Source organism: Pogoniulus pusillus, chromosome 22 (genome assembly GCF_015220805.1).
Source record: "Pogoniulus pusillus isolate bPogPus1 chromosome 22, bPogPus1.pri, whole genome shotgun sequence".
In the NCBI taxonomy this organism is placed as follows: Eukaryota; Metazoa; Chordata; class Aves; order Piciformes; family Lybiidae; genus Pogoniulus; species Pogoniulus pusillus.
This window is the reverse complement of record NC_087285.1, coordinates 5,255,498-5,279,440: the sequence shown is the minus strand read 5'-3', so window position 1 is coordinate 5,279,440 and position 23,943 is coordinate 5,255,498. Positions and strand designations below refer to the sequence as shown.

At 45.5% G+C, this 23,943-nt stretch overlaps 1 long non-coding RNA gene across 3 annotated transcripts in view; it reads right to left on the bottom strand.

The window, feature by feature from the left end:
- LOC135185127 (uncharacterized) overlaps window positions 1-23,943 on the bottom strand; it is a 55,416-nt gene that overhangs the window by 19,459 nt on the left and 12,014 nt on the right. The window lies entirely within an intron of this gene.

Below are 23,943 nucleotides of genomic sequence, written 5' to 3'. Positions count from 1 at the left end.
TACACAGCTTTAAAAACCCCCCAGGGATGGACACTCCACCATTGCCCTGACAAGCCTCTTCCAGGGCTTGACAACCCTTCTGGGGAAGAAATTTTCTCCAATATCCAACCCCACCATCCCCTGGTGAAATGTGAGGCCATTTTCTCTTGTCCTATTACCTGTTGTTATTAAGTCCCTTAATTATATGATCATGAAAACACAGAATCATAGAACCAGAGAGTGATTTGGGTTGGAAGGGACCTTTAAAGCTTATCTACTCCAAGTCACTTACAATGTGCAGGGACATCTTCAACTCGATTGCAGATAGCAATCCTACATGGATGGATACACCTAGCTGCAAACCCACGTCTCTGCATTGCCAGCTTGACGAGTTCAAACACTTTGAGCTTCAGCTTCGTCACTCTGAGGCTATTAGACCAGTCAGGATCTTCATGTGAAACATTCAAATTTCATTAAAGCATTGTCTTGGCTGGAAAAGACATCTAAGATCACGTCCAGCCATCAACCTGAGACCACCATGGCTATTAAACCACGTCCCCAAGTGCCATGGCCACGTGTTTCTTGAACAGCTTCAGAGATGCTGACTCCCTCACCCCCCTGGGCAGCCTGTGCCAATGCCTGAGCACTCTTGCAACAAAGAAGCCTAAACCTCCCCTGTCACAATTTCCGGCCATTTCCTCTTGTTCTATCACTTGATATTAGGGAGAAGAGAGCAACTCCCACCTCACTCCAACATCCTTTCCCAGAGCTGTAGATAGCAATGAGGTCTCCCCTCAGCCTCCTTTTCTTTGTTGCTCTCCTGTTTCTTCACTCCTTCTGGCACACCACCACTTGTGTACAAGCTGGTTTAGCTGCTGTGATATTGTTGTGGAGAAGGTGAGAGAAAACTCTTTGTTAACCACTTCCCCACAAGCAGCAATCAACAGAACTAAGCCACCCTGCACGACCAGGAATGGACAAATTGAATCATTCCCACAGCTTTTATTGCTGCACTTTGCAGCCAGGTGCACAGAAAACACATTTCATATTAAACCCAAACCACAGAGTGGACATACATTTATACAAAAATATTAAACTGTTTCTATTTATAAAGTAATTCAGGATGAGATTAGAGATTCCTGGCTCGGATTGACTGCAACTGCTCAGTTCTGTGACTTGATTAAAATGCATTATGTAAGAAATGATGGCAGGAAGGCAGCATTTTCACATCAGGGGGGAAAAAAAGGCAACAGAAAAAAAATGAGCACCTGCTTTGCCCTGCTGAATGTCCTTCTGAGTGGTGGGAGCTGCTTTAGCAGGCTGCCACATCTTTGCTGCACGCTCAGATAAGCCCAGCTCCGGAATGCCACATTTTCCATTCCACATTTCCATTTAAAATTCCTGTTTCATATGCTATTCTGAGAGTAGTTACTTGCAATCTGGATCTTAATGCAAATATTTAAAGCTTAAGATAGAAACAGGAATAGCCAGCTTGAGAAACTGATAACACATTAGAAAGCCTTTTATCTTCCCGAGTTGCCGTCTCACATTTGATGCAGCGCGGCACGGACCTGTACATGGGCTTGTGTGTAGTCTCATTAATGAAAATAAGGACACCCAGAGCAAACAACAGGAATAAATGTCACATAAAATCCAATTTTTAGTGCATGAGAACATTTCCCATTGCTGAGCCCTGGGGGGCTGTGAGAGACAAGACGCGCTGAGCTGAACACAAGGGCTGTGATCACATCTCGGCTTACCCAGGGGACCAGTGGGACCTTGGGGAGAAGGACCTGCCAGAGAACCACAACAGTAACATCACAAAGCCTTTCCTTCCTTCCTTCCTTCCTTCCTTCCTTCCTTCCTTCCTTCCTTCCTTCCTTCCTTCCTTCCTTCCTTCCTTCCTTCCTTCCTTCCTTCCTTCCTTCCTTCCTTCCTTCCTTCCTTCCTTCCTTCCTTCCTTCCTTCCTTCCTTTTCTTCCTCTCTTTTCTCTTTCTCTCTTTTTCTCCCTTTCCCTTTCTCTCTTTCTTTCGCTTTCTCTCTTTCTCTCACTCTTTCACTTTCTCTCTTTCTCTTTCTTTTCCTTCCTTCCTTCCTTCCCTCTTTCATTCCTTCTTTCCTTCCCCCATCCATCCCTCCCTCCTTCCACCCACCCTTTTTATCTATGACCCTTTAAAAGAACCATAGCTTTCTCTATATTTCTATCTATTGCAACAAATTGACAACTCACCAGCTTTGGTTTTATTCTGATTCCACAACACTGTTCTGGCATGAAAGTAGCCTTGAATTAGCTGATATCATCAGTCCTATTTCTGCCAGAGCCAGTTTCAAGACCTTCCACTGTCTAACTGGGGTGAGGTCTGAGCCTGAATCTACTCCTCACCTCCACATGTTGCAGTGATTCAGAAGGATGTCTGATGGAAATCCTTAGTGAAGACACCAACTTACAGTGGTGGGAGGCATGTAAGTGGTCTTAGGACACTCTTCTTGGAAACAAGAACTTCCAGAGTCAGAAAAGATACTGAGGAACTAAGATCTTGCCAGCCCAGGAGCAGATCATAGAATTATAGAACCACAGAAGCATACAATACTAGGTTGGAAGGGGCCTTGAGGATCAGAGAATCATAGGGGTTGGAAGTGACCTCAAAAGCTCACACAGTCCAACCCCTCTGACAGAGCAGGATCACCTAGACCAGATCACACAGGAACACATCCATGTGGGTTTTGAGTATCTCCAGAGAGGGAGACTCCACACCCACCCTGGGCAGCCTGTGCCAGTGCTCTGTCACCCTCACAGGGAAAAAATTCCTCCTCATGTTTCCATGAAACTTCCTATGCCTCAGCTTCCACCATTGCCCCTTGTCCTGTCATCAGCAGAGCCTGGCTCCAGACTCTTGGCACTCACCCTTTGCATATTTGATTGCACATCATCTACTCCAACCTGTCTTGGCAGAAAGGGGATGGAACCTTGCTCCTCACCAACTCCAGCCACAATGCTGTTAAGAACACTTTATCAGAAGACTCTCAAGGCTCCTGGATTTGTCATCACCTTCAACCTCTTCCTTTCTCTCCCTTCCATCCCAGTGCTCCAGGACATAATTTACTGGGTATAGTAGTATTGGACTGACAGCTAGACTTGATGATATTAGAAGTCTTTTCCAACCTTAATGATTCCATGTTTCTATAGCCCTTCCTGAGGCTGAAGCTGCTGTGTTTATTGTAGCCTCTCCCACAGAACATCCCTCTTTGAGGAATGAATGATCTTCACCCATGTATTGGCAGCAGATACAGGCATGATAAGAAATCCAATTAAGCTGTTGGGCCAGACAAGCAGAGTCGACACAAACCTGCTCAGGCTGAAACAATAACCTGAAGGGAATGCTGCCAGAGCCTGACTGCTGCAGCACACTGCTGGCTGTGATCACTGAGCAGAAACATGTTCCAGGAGATGAAGATATTGTTATCGGGAAGCAAAAAAACCCAACCTCCTAAAACCTGTAGGAAACTGTAAAGCTCAGCACTGTCCTTTGCCATTGGCCCCGCAATATATTTTCTTCTCCAGATCTGGTTCTGCTTGTGCAGATCTGACACTCTGTGAGCTCAGAGGAACCAACCTCATTCCCTTTTCTAGTTGTTTCACATGGGGAGAGTCAAAGTGGTATCACCAAGAGCAGGTGGCACCACCAAGACCTACAGCACCCTCCAGCAATCAGCCCCTAAGTCCTGTACCCAGTAGTATCTCACAGCAGACTGCTTTGCTTTGTCTTGAGTGTGGGCAACGTTCACAGACACCAGGAATCCCCTCCAAAATCACAGAAAACAGGATTTTGTGTTCTTGCTAAGTGTTTTTGATCTCATGAAACAACACCAACAACTCTTTTTGCTACCAGCAGGATTTGCTGCTGGGTACCACTGGGTACAAGACAGAGAAATGTACAGATCAGATGCAAGATCTCCCTTTTTCGGACAGTATCTGAGGGCATCCAGATGTAGGAAGCCCACAGAAGGACACACAGGTATTTCCCTATGTTCCCCCACTTGATGACACAGAGAATCACACACAATGACAGCGATTAGAAGTGACCTCTGGAGATCATCTAGTGCAACTGCCAAGCAAGGTTCACCTAAAGAAGGTCAGACAGGAACAAGTCCAGGTGGTGGTTGAGTGTCTCCAGAAATGGAGACTCCACCACCTCTCTGAGCAGCCTGCTCCAGTGCTCTGCCACCCTTACATTAAACTAAAGAAGTTCCTCTTCATGTTCAAGTTGGTGCCCATTAGCCCTTGTCCTGTCACTGGCACCACTGCAAAACGCCTGGTCCCATCCTGCTGCCACCCACCCTTTATCTAAGCATTGATGAGATCTGCCCTCAGCATTCTCTTTTCCAGACTAAAAAGCCCCAATTGTCTCCATCCTTCCTCATAAGAGAGATGTTCCAGTCTCCTAATCACCTTTGTAACCCTTTGCTGTAGCCTCTCAAGCAGTTCTCTGTCATTCTTCAACTGGAGGTCCCAGACTTGCACCTAGTACTCCAAATGAGGCCTCACCAGGAGAGAGTAGAGGGGGAGGAGAACCTCCTTTGACCTGTTGGCCACAATGTTTTTAATGCACCCCAGGATACCATTGACCTTCTTGGCTGCAAGGGCACGTTGCTGGCTCATGCTCATCCTGTTGTCCACCAGGACTTCCAGGTCCTTTTCCCCACAGCTGCTATCCAACAGCTCAACCCCCAACCTATGGGGGTCCATGGGGATTTTACTCCGCACATGCAGGACTCTACACTTGCCCTTATTGAAATTCATTTGATTTCTCTTAACTTAAAACCAAAGCATGTGGCTTGAAACCTTCCCTAAGTGGTTCCCTCCCTCCATCAGGTGTAATCATGGACATCCCTCATAGCCGTGTGAAGAACTAATCTTCCTGGCATCTATACTCTAGCATTTGGGATTTATAAAACAACCCCAACAGAGCATTCCTGGATTTTAGTCTCCATTTCAGCCTCCCTTATGGAGTTAACAGCAAAATGCCCCTAATGTGGCTTTTATAGGGCTAAGAGAAGATATGTAGCATAGCAAATATCCCTCTAATAAAATGAAATACCTGAATTGGATTAAATGAGATTCCATTGATATCTTTGGCTGGAAAATCAACCTGTTTCTTCCCAAATTAACCTGGCCTTCAGTCTTTTAACACCTAATTGTTACTTGCCTGCTGTCTGCTAATGGGTTTTAAATCAAAGGCAAGCGAATGATGATAATTGGAGCAGTTTAAGTTCCTTCTCATTGATTTGGTTTGGTTACTTCCAGCTTGAGGATGGCTCTGCAAATGCATTCTCTGTGCGTGTGTTTGTGCACATGTGTGTGCTGTGTGCCACTGGATTCATGGGTATGGATGTGTGCTCTGAACACACATGCACAGGTGTGCATGCTGCTGGGTTTGTACTCATGCCATGAACTCCAGCTTTGAAGGGGCAAAACTGCAATAATTTATATTCACCTATGGTAAATTTCAGTTTGGGGATCAAATCCTCCAGGTCAGTTAAAAACACAGGGGTTTGGGGAAGAGGGTACAGCAAAGGCTACAAAGATGATCAGCAGACTAGAACATAGTCTCTCTTATGATGGACCAATGAGAGAATTGGGGCTTTTTAGTCTGGAGAGAGGGGAGAATCTCATCAATGCTTATCAGTACTTAAAGGATGGGTGTCAGGGGGATGTGACAAGCCTTTTTTCTCTTGTTCTGGGAATGTAATCTGGGGTCAGTAGCAGCTGTAACAAGTCCCTGGTGCTGCGCTTCATCAGCTCACATTTTAACCTCTAGTCCCAGAAGGTCAATTCTTTCTGAGCTGTCACCAGCTCCAGCAAGGAATGACATGTCTGACAGTGTCAGTCCCCCTCCCCTTTGGCCTGTTCAGAACTTGCTAAATAAATCATCAAAGCCGTGACTTTAACATTCAAGTCATACCCAGTCCCTCATCTGGGTTCAGCAATACTAGCCAGGTGGAATTCGTCCTCAGTGTAATCAGTCCAGATCGTTTGCTGCCTTGATTAATTTGCTGCCTGATATTTTGATCTGGAGTTAATTCTGCTCCCTCTTTTAATCCTGCTATTTTGTCATCAAAAGGTGACCACCAGGCCAACCTATAACCAAGCCTGTGCCTTGGAGCTGCCCACGGTGAAGACTGTTTACTCCTGTTCCCTGCCCACGCACATCAGCCTCATCACTGGGCCTCTTCCCCAAGCCACACTGGGTCACAATTCACATTGGTATGGGTTTAAACCCATACCACTTTATTCTCCCCTTCTTTCCTTCAAAGAGGAGAATCATAGAGCCATAGAATGTTAGGGGTTGGAAGGGACCTCCAGAGACCATCAAGTCTCCTGCCAAAACAAGATCATCTAGGACAGGTCACACAGGAATGCATCTGGATGGGTCTTGAGAATCTCTAGAGAGGAGACTGCAACCTCTCTGGGCAACCTGCTCAAGTGCTCTGTCATCTTCACAGTGAAGAATCATAGAGTCATAGAATGTCAGGGGCTGGAAGAGACCTCAAAAGCTCATCCAGTCCAACCCCCCTGACAGAGCAGGATCACCTTGACCAGATCACACCAGAACACATCCAGGTGGGTTTTATATATCTCCAGAAAGGGAGACTCCACAATCCATTGCCCCTTATCCTATCATCACTTCTGTGTTCTATCTTTTGTCCACTACTCCTTGTCCTATCACTGGGCACCACCAAAACTAAAGTAGCACCTTCATATTGACACTCACCCCTCAGATACAGACCTTGATCAGATCCCCTCTCAGCCTTCTCTTCTCAAGACTAAGCAGCCACAGTTGTCTGCCTTTCTCCACAGAAAAGATGTTCAAGTCTCTTAATCATGCTTGTAGCTCTCCCCTGGATTCTTTCCACCAGATTCCTGTCTCTCTTGAACTGTGGAGCCCAAAACTAGATACAGTGTTCCAGGTGTGGTCTACCAGGGCAGAGTAGAGGAAGAGGAGAGTCTCCCTAGACCTGCAAGACTCAGTCCTCCCAATGCACCTCAGAAAGCCCCCCTGGACACTCTGCTCCCTCTTCTGTTCATTACCTGCACAGGACATGGTGATTCAGATTTCTAAATACAATCATTAAATGATTTTGGTCAGAAAAAAATCTTTAACATCAGCAAGTTCAACCATTAACTGCCAGGTCACCACTAAACCATGTCACTCAGCATCACACATATGTTGTTTTGAAAGCCTTCCAGGAATGGGGACTCCATCACTGCCCAAGGCGACCTCTACTAGGGCTTGACAACTCTTTTGTGAAAGAAATAGTTCCTAATACCCAACCCAGATAGCTATCTTCAGAGAAAAGCAAGGCCTGCACATTAGAAGAGGAGAGTCCCAGCAACACCAGCACCTCCAGCATTCACAGATGCCTGAGAAACAGAGTCTTTATCTCTGCAAACATGTGTGTTGGAAATATTGCTCTGCTCAGATGAAAAGATGCATCTGAAACCCAAAAGATCCCAAAATAGGCAGTGCTGTTAACACCCAGTGAGATAAAGGCAGTGCCATTCATGCTCACAGATATATTGGAAGGATTTGAAACAATCCTGCAATTTGTCTCTTACAAGCAGAGGATGCTCATGGCTGTCTACAACTACCTGAAGGGAGTCTGTAGCCAGCTGGGGTTGGGCTCTTCTGCCAGGCAACCAGCAACAGAACAAGAGGACACGGTTTCAAGTTGTGCCAGGGGAAGTCTAGGCTGGATGTTAGAACCACAGAATCATAAAATCAGTCAAGGTTGGAAGGGACCACAAGGATCATCTAGTTCCAAACCCACTGCCATGGGTAGGGACATCCTATTCTAGATCAGCCTGGCCAGAGCCCCATCCAGCCTGCCCTTAAACACCTCCAGGGACAGGATGCCTTTTTTCATTTTCATTGCTGTTCTTCCAAGTGTTGTGGAAATCAGGACCAAGCAGCCCAAGATGGAGAGATTAAGGCTTTTGCAGTTTATGGAACTCTACAGCAAAGGATGGAGAGAGGGTGTTTCCATTTCTAAGGTGGAATACCCTAAAAAAAGGTAAAACCTGCCCTCTGAGGTCTGGATCTCTGCTGTTACAGTCACAACACTGCCCACTACTGCAGCAGGTTATAGAATCAGGTTGGAAGAGACCTCCAAGATCATCCAGTCCAACCTAGCACTCAGCCCTAGCCAATCAACCAGACCATGGCACTAAGTGCCCCAGCCAGGCTTTGCTTCAGCACCTCCAGGGACAGTGACTACACCACCTCCCTGGGCAGCCCATTTCAATGCCAATCACTCTCTCTGACAACAACTTCCTCCTAACATCCAGCCTAGACCTTCCCCAGCACAACTTGAGGCTGTGTCCCCTTGTTCTGTTGCTGGGTGCCTGGCAGAATGAAATTATGTTAACTTATCCATTGTTGCCATTATATGACCTGTCCCTAGAATGTTCACCTCTCCACTTCTGCTTCTAAATTTCTCTGGTTTTTATGTCTGAGCTAGAAATCTGGCTCAAACAACCACTTCTTGTTTCTCCCATCCCAGGCTAACACAGCTCTGAGCTGACCCAGTGTGTTCATGTATCATCTAGATAATTCTGATATCAAACCAGGCAGGTGAGTTCAATCCTGCATGGAAACCATTGCCAGAGCTGGAGACTCAGATGGAGATCTTGGACAAACGACTCCTATCATGAGAACCACTTTGTTCAGAGAGTGATGACCCTTTGGCTGGAGTCAGGCCATAGCAAGAAACAGCAGAGCCTGAAGCCAAAGGTGCACTTCTAAAGTAGGAAAAGTGAAATAGTGTTTTTTAAGCTATCAGCAATCAGGTTTTAATCTTTCCCTAGAACAAGGATGTCAGAAACATGGATCATCCCCATCACATGCTATCACTGGAGAAGATAACACAATAATTATGTGGTGTGACACACTTTGAAGTACAATATCCTAATCTCATCTGGTTTTGACCAAACATACTGTGAGCAGGTCATAAAGTCATAGAATCACAGAATTGCTTTGGCTGGAAGAGACCTTTAAGATCATTGAGTCTAACCTTTATCCAAGTACTACAAAGTCTGCTGCTGAGCCATGTCCCTCAGCACCACATCTACAGAGGTTTAAATCCTTCCAAGAATGGGAACCCCACCACTGCCCTGGGCAGCCTGTTTCAGGCCTTGATTAACCCTTTTGGGGAATAAATTATTCTTCATGTCCAATCTAAACTTCTCCTTGGGCAACTTGAGGCCATTTTGTCTTGTCCTATTTCTTGTTACTTGAGAGAAAAGAGCAAGCTCCACCTGGCTCCAACTTCCTTTCAGGCAGTTGTAGAAATCCAGAAGGTCTCCCTTCACCCTCCTTTTCTCCAGGCTGAACAACCCCCAATTCCCTCAGCCATTCCTATGAGAACACTGCACCCAAAATCCTATGCCTGTTTCATGCAACATGAACAGGTGTTTGTAGAAAGATTAAGAGAGAATTTTAAAGACAAGCATAAGTCCTCTGAAGCACTTGTGCTGGTCATAGAATCAGTCAGGGTTGGAAGGGACCACAAGGAGCATCTAATTCCAACCCCCCTGCCATGAGCAGGTACACCCTACCCTAGAGCAGGCTGCCCACAGCCTCATCCAGCCTGGCCTTAAACACCCCCAGGGATGGGGCCTCAACCTGGGCAACCCATTCCAGGCTCTCACCACTCTCATGCTCAACAACTTCCTCCTCACATCCAGCCTGAACCTACCCATCTGCAGCTTCACTCCATTGCCCTTAGTCTTATCACTCCCTGATATCCTAAAAGTCCTTCCCCAGCTTTTTTGTAGGCTCCCTTCAGATACTGGAAGGCCACAATAAGGTCACCTTATTGTTAGAGTCTAAATCACCAAAGATAAAGATTGCCCTTGTTAACCTCTTGGGCTCAGATGAGGTGCTTGGCAGAAAGGTCAGGGATGCAAATCAACAGACAATGCCTTTGTGGAAATTATGGGAGCTCAGCCTGGCTTGAATGCCCAGGATGTGCACATCTTATGACAGCTATGCCAAAGAGGAAAGGCTTCTGTGTATCTGGGGTATGGACAGGTAAGCAGTACAGGGAGTGGGCACAGACCTTCCCCCTGGTGCTGCCACTGGAGCCCTGTGAATGCATGAGAATACACAGGAAGATTTCCTGGGCAGCTGCACTTGGGCACTGAGCTAAAATGCTGTATGAAAAGACATGAGCAATGCCTGCCAAAGGGTGGACCTCCAGAGCTGCACCTCCATCAGAGCTGCACATTCACCAGAAGAACTCCTGATGAACTCCACATCTGAACATCCCTGGGCCACGCAGACCTCTCTCCCCCTATCCCCCCATCTGCGGCTGATGGTAATATAATCCCTGCTCTTTTCCTTCCCTGTTTCTCTTTTTCTCCATTGTTCTCTCTCTCTCTCCCCCTTCTCTCTCTCCCTCTGTTTCATTCAACTTTATCCTTTAATAAATAGTTTTGTGGTGTTATTTGGTCTCACTTGCACCTTAATTTCACAACACAGAAATCCATAAGAACAGATCTTGCTCCTCTGGACAGAGATATTGTTAATCTCTGTTCTCTGGACCTTGACATCCTTTCAGGCCTTCTGTCAAAGCCTTGCTGCAATCCAAAAGTGCAAGGCAGGCTTAAAGTAACCAAATTAATGTTTCCATCATGAGCAGAGCACACTGAAAACAGGAACATTTCCATGCACTCCATATTCTGTCACTCAAAGCAGCTTGGTTATTTCCTATCAGACTATCAGCAGGTAGTGATATTGTGATGCTCTAATGCTACTGAGATGAAGACATCACAAGGAACATGCTGCATGAGGAAATGTAATGTGATATGCCACCTCAAATTCTGGCTCTATGTCCTTACACCATGAAGAACAGCAGCACTTTGGCTGCACAGCAGAACCAATCTTCTAGGCACAGCCTTTCCCAGGCACAACGTTTCACCTTCACCTCTTTTAATAGTGTTGCAAGATAAATATTATCTGTGCAAAGAGCTTTCAAATCATGCTATTTGAAAGTTTAGAGGAAGGCAGGGCTCCCTAAAGACACTAGACAGCACCAGGATGAGAAGCAGAGTAGACCTTCCCTGCTGTGTCAACAAGTGGTTTAAATCCTCATTGAAGAAGCTCCACATTTATATTTTGAGGGAAAGTATCTGAGCAAGTAAATGCTGCCTGATTTCCACTGATACAAGGGCATGCTGCCTGCAAGTCAGAGACATTTCAAGATCCCTGCAGTTCAGGTAGGAGTTGATGAACAACAGCTCATGATAGGTAATGAGGGAAAAAAACTTCACCACTTAGAGCTGGCAAACCTTCCAGCAAGTGAATGAAGTTTTCTTGCTTATATTACAAATGATCTCTTGCAAGGAACAGGTTAAGGAAGATGGTCCAAGACACACACGCAGGCCACAATAGAACTCATCTGTTGCTGACCAATTGTCTCTATAACATCATAGAGTCATAGAATCATGGAACTGTTGGGATGGAAGAGACCTTCAAGACCATCCATTGGAACCACTCTCTAACTCTACCAAAGCTGGTGCTAAACCATGCTCCTCAGCATCACATCTCTGCCTCTTTTAAACACCATCAGGGGTGAGATTCAACCACCTCCTGCTGCACTGTTTGAGAGCCTTTTAAATCAAGAAGTGTTTCAGTTGGAAAAGACCTCTAAGATCATTGAGCCCAAGTGTCAAACAGACCACCACAGCCATGTTCCAGTGCCTGACCACACTTTCAAGAAAGAATTTTTTCCTAATATCAAACCTATGCCTCCCCTGGAATAATTTCAGCACAAGGGGACACAGCCTCAAGTTGCACCAGGGGAGGTCTAGGCTGGATGTTAGGAGAAAGTTGTTGTCAGAGAGAGTGATTGGCATTGGAATGGGCTGCCCAGGGAGGTGGTGGAGGAACTGTGCCTGGAGGTGTTGAAGCAAAGCCTGGATGGGGCACTTAGTGCCATGGTCTGGTTGATTGGCTAGGGCTGGGTGCTAGGTTGGACTGGATAAGCTTGGAGGTCTCTTCCAACCTAGTTGATACTATGATTCTATGATTTCCTCTCATTCCATCACCAGATACAAGGGAGCAGAAAACCTACCCCTACCACACTACAATCTCCCAACAATCTGCACCATCTACAACCTCCTAGTCTTAATTACCTGTCAGGTTTTGATCAAAGTTCTTTATTACAGATACACTCAAAAAAACAACATTTTAGGCTGAGTGTCCATGCAAAGAAATTTCTGCAGCCAAATAGATGCAGTATTTAAGGCTTATGGTCAATTGAGGCTCCAGCAGGAGCCCAACATGGCCTTTCTTCACTCCAAAAAATGGCTTCTAATGCAACACCCATGAGAAAGTCTATGCAGCTTTGAGGCATTATTTAAAACTAATGAAGGCTTAAAAGCAGCAAATGTTTTCGAATGGATAATTAACAAGCAACAAGAAAGATGAGATTTATCAAACCATGCACTCAAAAGGAAGCTACTAAAAAGCTTCTGCTGGTTAGCAAGCCATTTTTGCAGGCTCGGGGTGCTTTATGAATATTTCTCCAAGCTGCCTGGTTTCCACCCAGCTGTACCAGCTCATCACCCCACTGGATGTGAGTGGAATTTACAGAGTGTGCTTAGGTAATCAGAGTTGTGATCATTTACATGAAACAAATGAGACAAATATTTAAACAAATAAACAGCCTGTGGTTTTAGGAAAACATGGTGACTGCATAATCATTTCTTCCCAGGCACTGGCTTGAACTGATGTTTGCAGAGTGTGACATTTAAAAATGAGGAGGAAAAGCACTGGGGCAGGGCTGAGAAGATTGCTTTTTGTGGTGCTAGTGCCTCACTGAGCCACAGCCTGGTGGGGGTTGGAAAGGACCTCTGGGGATCATCCAGTCCATCCCCTCTCTTAAAGCAGGGTCACTCCCAGCAGCTTGCCCAGGATCACAATGGTCAGGTGGGTTTGGAATCTCTCCAAAGAAGGAAACTCCACAACCTCTCTGGGCAGCCTGCTCTAGGGCTCCAGCACACTTAGACCAAAGAAGTTTCATCTGCTCAGATGTAATCTCCTGGGTTCCAGTTTGTGCCCCTTGCCCTGTTGTTGTGTGCTACTGAGAAGAGTCTGGCCCCACCCTCGTCCCCTGTACCCTTTAGCTCTTGTAAGCATTGATCAAATTCTCTCTGGGTCTACTCCAGGCTCAACAGCCCAAGGGATCTCAGTCTTTCCTCCTCACAGATATGCTCCAGGCCTCTCAGCATCTTTGTAGCCACCAGTGGATACTCTCCAGCAGTTCCCTGTCTCACTTGAACAGAGGAGACCAGAACAAGCCTCTGTGACCAGCCAAGAGGCTGTGGTGGGCAACTGGGTGAGCTCCTACCTCACGTCTCAGCATTGTCCGTCGCCCTCCAGGAAGGAAAGACTTCTCACACCTTGAAGGGCTCAGAGACCAAAGGCTAAAACTCACCCAACTACAGCTGGAATATTTCCCCTGCTCTGTCATATTGTCTCATCTTCCTGAAACACAAAGATTAATGACTTTGCAAAGTCTTCCCAAGTGCTCTCCTCTGGATGTTCCACTTGAAGACTCTCTGTTTCCTCAGCCACTTCCACACGACCCAGTCACTGGGACAGTAAGTCCCGCTTTGATCTGAAATTCTTCACATTAATAATGTCATACATTACATCTGACAGCCCCTAACTGATTCTCTGACTTTTACATGGCAAAAACTTCTGGCAGTGTTATTGGCTTTCCGTTTTTTATTAACTGCTCTGACTGGCAGCGAAATCCCCAGCAGAAAAGGATGTTCCTGGGGGAATTTGTCAAAGGTTAGATCCTCTCCTGCTGATGCAACATTTTTGTCATTATTCAAGAGGATACATTAATCACTTAGCCCTACATCCTAATCACAGTAGGAGGGGAAAAAAAAGAGGTGCTTTAAAAAAATTAGGTTTAAACATTTAAATGTACTTCACAAGTTTAGTCCCTGAAAATTGAGCGCTGGAACAGGGGGAGCAGCAAAGAACTGAGATGAAAGAATGCAGCTTCATCAGGAGCCCAAAGAGACTATGTGGCATCAGGAGTGGAAAGCATAGCTGGTGAGATGTAGGAAACTTCTGGGGTGTCTTGGCAAGAAGGTAGAGTAGCACAAAGAGTGCAGACCCTGCAAGTGCAGTAAAAAATAGGCATAAGCTTCTCAGGACACTGAAGCTACAAACCAGAGTCACTCAGGTGGATTCCATGAGTTACACTGCATTTTCTGCAAAAACTATGGTGCATTCCTACAGTAAAACAAACACAGGAGTCAAGAGCACTTATCTGACCTGGCAGAGTTAGACAAGGGTTGGATTTGCTGATCAGGATCACAGAAATACTCAGGTTGGAAAAGCCCTTCAAAATCACCAAGTCCAGCCTATAACCCTACTCTACAAGGTGCACCTGAAACCATATCCCTAAGCACCACATCCAAATGACCTTTGAACACACCCAGGGATGGTGACTCCACCACCTCCTTGGGCAGCTCATTCCAGGGCTTGACCATTCTCTCCATGAAAAACTTTTTCCTCATGTCCAATCAGCCTCAACTTGAGACTGTTCCCCTTTGTTTTGTCTTCTATCACCTGTGAGAAGAGACCAGCACCAGCCTCTCCACAATGTCCCTTCAGGTTAATTAAAGGTATTTTCCAGCCAGAATTATTCTGTGGTTCTACCTGGAGCACTGTGTGCAGTTCTGGAGCCCTCAACACAAGAAACACATGGAACTGTTAGAGTTAGTCCAGAGGAGGGCCACAAAGATGCTCAGAGGGCTGCAGCAGCTCTGCTATGAGGACAGGCTATAAGAGCTGGGGCTCTGCAGCCTGGAGAAGAGAAGGCTTTGAGAAGACCTTATAGCAGCCTTCCGGTATCTGAAGGAGACCTACAGGAGGGCTGGGGAGGGGCTATTGACAAGGTCTTGTAATGACAGGATGAAGAGTAATGGGTTTCTACTGGCAGAGGGGAGATTTAAGATAGATGTTAGGAAAGGATTCTTTCCCTTCACAGTGAGGGTGGTGAGACACTGGCACAGGTTACCCAGGGAGGCTGTGGCTGCTCCCTCACTGAAGGTGTTCAAGGCCAGGTTGGATGAGGTCTTGAGTGACCTGTTCTAGTGGGAGATGCCCCTGCTTATGGCAAGGGACTGGAACTGAATGACCCTTGAGGTCTCTTCCAACCTAAACCATTCTATAAGAAAAAAACAACATGCAAACTAGCCTTGAAATCTCACCATTCATTGTGACTCCCTGTCCAATCCATTAATCTACCTCACACTTCTACATCCCAGATAGATGTATAGACAAACATATCTATGTACACACACACACATATATATCTGTAGTGACTTTTTGGAGACAATCTGTAGACAATCCATGTCATCTTAAGAGAACTTGAGATTAATGACCTGAGTGGAGAAGTTTAACTACCTTCATCACAGAGACTCTTGTGATGAGTGAGATATTACTGAGAAAAGTCTAATGAAATTAGCTGTGTTGAATATGTTTATGGTTAATGGAAGAGTGGAGCAAGAGGTATTTTAGCTATCTCTAATGTGTAAAAATGAACAATTCTTTCCTGAAACAGCAATGGGGCACAGAAGAAACCTTTTAAGTACATACTAAATCCATTACCAACTCCCATTCGAAACCCTCATTTTGGATGCATCAATGGCTATTGACAATCTGTCTTCCAGAACTTACACACTAAAATGCTTTGTCTTCAGTTGTCTTATTGTGTTCTGAGGAGGCAGATGGTTGGACTTCTTCCCTAGGTGGGAAGGCTTTATTTGCAATACAAAAATGTGCTTTAAATATCAATTCTTCCTCAGGAGCAGCTTTGGAATGGCAGGGCACTGGTGAAATAAAGAACCTTTTCCTCTGATCTTCCTGAAGAGTTTGTGCCATGCTTTTCCTACAAAATTTCTGTCTTTAAAGGGATTTCTACTGTCTCCACAAGAAACTGCTGCACTTAACACATTGACTTAGCCCAAGAAACTTAGGATCCATGACATCATTTGCTAAAAGTAGATGCATGTTTTCTTTCTCTCTAGTTTACAGTGCCCCTGGGATAGCTCTGAGTAGCTAGAATTGAACCCTTAGGAGATAGAGTTGAACATTATTTCCAGCACAAGAGGTGAAGGAGGTGGTGGGGTCACTGTCCCTGGAGGTGTTCAAGCAAAGCCTGGCTGGGGCACTTAGTGCCATGGTCTAGTTGATTGGACAGGGCTGGGTGCTAGGTTGGGCTAGGTACTAGGTTGGACTGGGTGAGCTTGGAGGTCTCTTCTAACCTGGTTGATTCTATGATTCTATGAAAGCCTTAAGTGATACCTCTCAGATGGACAGGGAGTGAGTCTCCTGGAATCGACTTTGCTTGCCAACATATCCTACCACCACAGGTTATAACACCCAAAGAGTGTTTGCCCTCCCTACATCCTACTGTTGAAAGGCAACCCCTCCTTTCCCTCCCTTCCCCTACAAGACCAGTAAAAAGAGTCCATCTTCTTTCCCCAGTTCCTTTCCAATCCAACTGTGGATCATGCTCAAGATCCGTTTGACTGAGCAGTGCAGACTAGCCCCAGCTCCTCTGGCTCTTAGAGGGCAGATCATTGCCCCCATAACAAGTTTATCTTCCTTCATACTGAACACTCTCAGCTCATAAATTGTGCAAAGATATATTTTGACAGGTGAAGTATATTTTCTTGTTGTTGAGCCATGGTGGAGCTCATCTGTTCAAATCACCTCCTAGGTTGTTTACACTCTCATGACAGAGTCCCGTTCATCACAAAGTCAATATGAGGTCTGAATCTTATGGTTGTAACTCTTCAGGCAAGCCAGCCATTGATCTCTGAAAAACCCTTGATGCTGCTACTTGACCTCAGGCCTCCCTGTGAACTCTGGATGAAAGAGCAGAACTGCTCCCACAAGGCTCGCAGGCTGTGCCCATTCAAAGCCACGAAGGAGTCCCTAACTAGCATTCCTCGCTCCGTCCATCCCTCCCTGTTCTGGGGTTTGTTGTAGAACTCTCAGGTCTTCAAGCAAAATTTGGCTGCAAACACATCCCCCAGCTGATGCACAAAAAAACCTTCAAGGCATCATCCTGCAATACAAATAAAGTAAATCTCTTTGTTGACCTGGCTCAGGGAGGCTGTTGTGCTGCATCCCTCTACTTTTGCAGCCAGACACTGGTGTATTTTCTTTTGCAAACACAGAAGAATCACAACAAAAGAGGTGGGACTTTGCTTAAATTCCACACTTTGAATTCCATGACAGAACAATGCTGACATGGTTTGTCTTCCTTCCAGAGCTGACAGCAGCAGCCAGCAATTTAAACCAGATCACTCAGCACTTGTCGGATTAGCGTAAATCCCTTCTCAACATGCAGGACAGAACAAGTTTAAAATTAACACAAAGAAATGCCCAAAGTTCTAGAGACTCTATTCAGTGCTTAAAGGATGCTACAGACTGCATGGCAATGTTCTAATTAACTTCACTAGGTGTCGGATCACACCCTTGGACTACTGATGTGCAAGATGGTCAGAAAGAATAGCTCACATTCTGCCTCTGATTACTGATCAGAACAGACATACAGAGCCAAAGGCCAGGGCTGGCCACCAGATGAGTGCCTGAGGCTCACTGTGAGTCCCTTTGCATTCCAATGGGAAGGAGAGAGAGAGACTGATGGGCTGGAAAAGAAACTAACCCAGCTGGGATGGAAATGAGAACAATCCAATGAAACAGATGCAAAGAGACACAAACCAATATGGAAGCCAGCCCTTGATGGCAATGATGCCGCTGGGACCAGTGATGCTGGGGACAGGCATAGGGAAGTCCCAGCCTGGACTCAGTGGCAGAAGGGAACTAGATTCATAAGCTGGATTCTGGAACTGCATTCAGCAACACATAGATCATGATCAAAGGCAGAAGGGACAGAGCTCTCCTGAGACATCACCTATTGAAGAAGCTTGACACAGGTGATCCCTCAGCTTTATCTTGAAGATGCTGTCCACAGGAGGCAATCCCTTGTTGGGCAGCTAAGGGTCACCTGTGCTCTCCACTCCTCTCTGCAGATGCCACCTCTGACTTCCTACACCCCAAGGTGGGGCATAAACTGTGGCAGTGCCTTTGGTCTGTACAGGAACAAGTCTCAGGCAGAGCCTTGCTGCAGCCCAGCCCTTGGCAGCAGCTCTCACATAAGCTTCTTCCTGCTAGCAGCAGCCCCCGATTGTACAAACTGCCCTTAGCTGCAGCAAGTGCCTCACTGAGCAGAGCCTGAGCTGAGAAGTGACATCACTGAACAGAATCAGTTCTGGTGCAGCTCAAACCAGGACAGATGGCAAAGTGCATTTTAGGGGAATTTCTAAATCTTTTAAATTCATAGATTATTTCTTAAGAAGAGGAATTTATCACATTCAATTGAAAATGAAAATCTTAGTACCTCTTCATCCGAAGTAATGAGGGAATGCATTTATTCTTTACCCTGCAAATCTCCTTATTTCACTAGACAGCACTTTTTAAATGCTGCTGTACATTTGTCATGGGGAAGGCATTTCTTTTTCAGATATATGCTCTTCTGGAAAGGAAAAAAAATAGCCTCTCTTACTGTCCTGGGGATATTTTGTACAGGGTGCAGGCAAGGAGAAATGCATTTCCACTCTTCCCTCAGGAACTGGAGATATTATGCTTCGATAGCTAAGTCTCTGTTGTGGAGGGGTATTCTGCCACCTACGCCCATGGTGGCGGAGGGGAGAAATTAATTGGTGTGAGATAATGTTCTATAAAAATATGTATTTATTAAGCTCAATATTCTGAACTCTCACCACCCCCAACCACTGCATATTAATGTTAAAAGGATCTTACACAGTCATGAAAACACTCTAGGATTAATATCCAACCATAAGAGTGATTGGCATTGGAATGGGCTGCCCAGGGAGGTGGTGGAGACGCCGTCCCTGGAGGTGTTGAAGCAAAGCTTGGATGGGGCACTTAGTGCCATGGTCTGGTTGATTGGACAGGGCTGGGTGCTAGATTGGACTGGATGATCTTGGAGGTCTCTTCCAACCTGGTTGATTCTATGATAACTTATTAATAACTAGCAAATGTTCAAACTAAAAACAGAGAGAGGATTTTCCCCGCAGCTTAATGCTGCTTGGGGTCTATATACTATTTGCCCAGCAGGTGAGCTGAAGGCTCTTTTTGTTCTATGGCAGGAGGCAATAGAAATTACAGAGGCATTAAAGCATTTACTTGCAAGTTCTTATTAATTAATATCAATCACTGTCCGGGGCTATGTCACAGCCTATTACTGGTGTCCAATCTGCCCGTGGACATCGAGGCTGGAATCCTCTGGCTTCAGTGAAAGGAGAATCCTCCCAGGAAAGGATGCAATTTCTGGCCTTGTGCTGCTGGCTTCTTCTGGACGCTCTGTCCAAGGATTCTTAGGCAGGATCTCAGCTGCAGAAGCAGGATGTCATGCTGTCTCAGCACGATGTAATGCTGTCCAGACAGGCCGATTGCGTGCAGACAATTCAGAGTCTGCTTCCCGGTAACTCGGCGGCAGTGGCGCTTACCAGGCAATGTTAAGGCAGCAGGTGTGCAATAGTGTACGCGGCTGCACAGGAGTCTGAGCTCCGTAGGTAAAGGCAGGCAATGCAGGATCTGGTCCTGACAACTCACCACAGTGGTGTGCAAGTGTGCACAGCTGGCTGGGAGACTATGGAAGATTCTGTCTCCGTAATAACAGTGCTGGTGAGCCTAAGCCTAATAACGAGCAAGTGAGGCAATCGGGGAAGTCCAAGCATGTTGTTTGCCTCTGTACCCCCATTTATTGAATGTGGGCTGAGATTAATGGCCCTTTGGACACTAGAATGACCAATCAGGGTTGGCAGTCAGCCAAACAATACCATAATAGGCAAAAGCCACCAGCCTGGACTTTCCAAATATGGTAAACACAACAGGCTAGCACACAGTGAGCATGAGCTGAGCATGTGGGCTTACACAAACATATTTGCAACCACATTATACAACATAGACCCTGGCCAGGCCAGACTTTGTGGCACCAGGTCTGTTGTGCCCCTCTGTGCTCGTTATGTGTTTACCTCTGGTTTGGGCAGAAAAACACGTCCAGGCAAGGTAAGGCATATATAAGCCTATTTTTGGGCCTACAGGCCCTCCACAACAGTCTCTCCCTTCCTGAAGCATGTACAGACCTTCACGGAGACACAAAGTCTGTTACAGAAGGATGTAGAGAGCAGGATCTGTCCATTCTTTTGGACAGAGTTACCCCTTCATGCAACTCTATTTAAGAGATGTGATTGTCAAACTCACCCAAGTGTTCAGCCTAAACAATGATTTATTTGTCATGTATCATTTATTTGTCTTCAGCATGTTCAAGAGAAGATACTGGGTTCACTGCTGATACTTCTGCCCTATAGATAATAACCTGCATAAGCATGGTATGAATATGCAGTGTTTGAGCCCCTGAATTTGGACTGCCACTTAGTTTAGTTACATAAATCATCTCCTATTATTGCTTTTCCTTCATGGCATAAGTAACTAAGCAACAAATCAGATTGAAATAATAAATTCATCACGTCCTGCCCTTTTGACAGTGATAAGTGATACAGAGAGCTCGGCTCAGCAGGAGCACAGGGTCGTGCTGCCCTGAAAGTGGAGAAGCAGAGAAACGCCAGCTCAAAATCCAAATGACATTGTCTCTTCTCAGCTGGAATTTGCACAACGAGCATGGTCATCCTGGCAAGGCTCCTTTTCCCATCTATTCCCCAGAAATAATCCAGAATACCAAGAATGAGGTCAAGCCTAGGCTTGCTCTTGAATTCAGACAACGATGCAAAAGTACCCCCATGGCAGGGGGGGTGGAACTGGATGACAGGTCCCTTCCAACCCAAACCATTCTGTGATTCTATGATTCTATGTTTCTATGGCTCTGTGTTTCTGTGATTCTCTGCCTCTATGATTCTATGATTCCCTGGCTCTATGATTCTACATTTCTCCATGAGTCTATGTCTATCATTCTATGTTTCTATGTCTGTATGATTCTGTGTGTCTATGATTCTGTCTATGAGCCTATGCTTTTATGGCTCTATGATTCCACACCTCTCTGATGATATAGCTCTGTGATTCTGTGGCTCTATGATTCGGCATCTCTATGATTCTACAGCTCTGTGATTCCATATCTCTATGATTCTATGTCTCTAGACTCTATGTCTCTATAATTCTATGTCTTTGTGATTTTGTGTTTCTATATCTCTATGATTCCACATCTCTTTGATTCTATAGCTCTATGATTCTGTCTTTATGATTCTATGTCTCTATGATCCTATGTCATTGGAATCTGTGTTTCTATGTCTCTATGATACTACATTTCTATTTCTCTGATTCTATGTCTTTATGATTCTATGTTTCTATGTCTCTACGACTACATCTCTGTCTCTATGATTCTACAGCTCTGAGATACTATAGCTCTGTGATTCTAGTCTCTATAATTCCACGTCTCTATGATTCTATGTCTCTATGTCTCTATGATCCTATGTCTTTGTGATTCTATGCTTCTATGTCTCTATGATTCTACAGCTCTGTGATTCTAATCTCTATGATGCTACAGCTCTGTGATTCTGTATCTTTATGACTCCATGACTCCATGTCTCTATGATCCTATGTTTCTATGTCTCTGTGATTCTACATTTCTATGTCTCTATGATTCTACATCTCTGTGATTATGTCTCTATGATTCTGTGTCTCTACGATTTTATGTCTCTATGATCCTCTGTCTCTCTGATTCTGATTCCATGGCTGTGGCCACCACTTCACTGCAAATTACCAGAGAATTTGTGAGAACTGCTGCAGTTATTTGCAGTCCAAAATGTGGCCTGCTAAGACAAAGAGCTAGAGGAACAGTGCAAAATGAGGAGCTCTCTTCAAAAGGAAGAGGCATTTGTCATTTAAAGCAAAAATTGAAGACTTCTCAGGGAACAAATGGCAGAATAACCTTAGAGTAGGAGGTATTAAGGTACTAAAGGGAGTAACCTTTAAAGTCTGCCTACAAAATGGATCCCCGAAGTCCTGAATCATAATAGCAGTGGGGAGGAAGAGAGCCTTGATATAAATGAACATTAGTCCAGACATTTCCCAGAGATTACTTAAGAGTGCAGAACTTTCATGCTAAACTATTTATTTCTCAACTCCTGAGCAGCATGGAGTGCAAGAGGGAAGGAGAAAAGAAGGCCAACAGGAGGGGTAATAAATCTCAGCCTTTGAATGCATTTAGTGGTGTAGCAACGGGGGTAGGGATTACATTCAATTTAATCTGAATGGCTGACACAGTACAGTATATTAGCTGGAGTTTTCTTAAAATCTCCCCTGAAACACAGCTTTAGATTTTCTTTCTGTGCTGGCCACTTTGCATGCCCCCCCAGCTGTGTCATTTCCCAGCACTCTGCTCTTTGGTTGAACCCTCTGCAAAAATAGCTTGTGACAGAGCCTGGACAAATACAGGCTAATTCAGAGGAGAAATTGAACTTGTGAACTGGGTGGAAGAAGTCTTGAGCTGGTTAATTGAGGGGAAATTGTCTGAGCCACTTGTATAAGACATTATGAAACTTGCAAAATCACAGAATTCCAGCATGGTAGCGGCTCAAAGGGAACTCTGGAGACCATCCAGTCCCACACCACTGCTAAAGCAGAGTCACCCACAGCAGGCTGACCAAGATCACAGTGTCCAGGTGGGTTTGGATTCTCTTCAGAGGAGATTCCACAGCATCCCTGGGCAGCCTGCTCCAGAGCTTTGGCACCCTCACACCAAAGTACATTCTCTTCATCTTCAGATGGAACCTCCTGGGTTCCGGTTTGTGCCTGTTGCCCTTTGTCCTGCACACCACTGCACCAGTGCACACCACTGACAAGAGTCTGGATTCATCCTCTTGCCCCCCGAACCTTCATCTCTTGATGAGCATTGATCAGATTCCCTCTCAGGCTATTATTCTCCTGTCTCAATAGCCCCAGGGCTCTCAGGCTTTCCTCTTCCAGAAGATGCTCCAGGCCCCTCAGCATCATTGTAGCCTCCACTGGACTCTCTCCAGCTGTTTCTTTAGAACTGGGGAGTCCCAAACTGGTCCCAGTGCTCCAGATGTGGCCTTACTAGGGTAGAGTAGATGAGGAAGAGAATCTCCCTCAAGTTGCTGGCACACACCTTCTTAATGCTGATTTTAACCATAGAAAAAGAGACAGAAGGGATTGCAGTAAGACCTATCTTTAAAATAAGCCATTCACATTCACCTGCCTTGTGCAGTTGTCAGGAAGCTGGGAAACCATTCATGTTCTGCAAGAGTAAGTTGTGCATGCAGGTTGTATCTGTAAACTTGCAGCTTAGCATACCCCGAGCTGTGCCACCTGGCCAGGTTACAGATCCCAGCTGCTCCTGTCTGCCATCCTGGTCAAACAACCATAGAATGGTAGAGTCGTTTTGGCTGGAGAAGACCTCTAAGATCACCCAGTCCAACCATCAACCTGAGACCACCATGGCCATTCAGCCATGAGCTGGACTGCCATGGCCACAGGTTTCCTGAACACCTTCAGGGATGGTAACTCCACCACTTCCCTGGGCAGCCTGTGCCAATCCCTGACCACTCTTGCAGCAAAGAATTTTTTCCTAATATCCAACCTGAACCTTTCTGGCACCATTTCAGGCCATTTCCTCTTGTTCTATCACCTGAAACACTATGCAGAGGGATGCAGCAATGCATGATCTCAGTGAAATTCAGTTGTATGATCAAAATTTGTTTCATTCATTCACTTCAATGCATACTTCATGGCAGGATTGTACCTCCTGAGTCTCTCACCCTACTTCAAGTTCACATTTTCTTCTGAAGTTGCTGCCCAGAT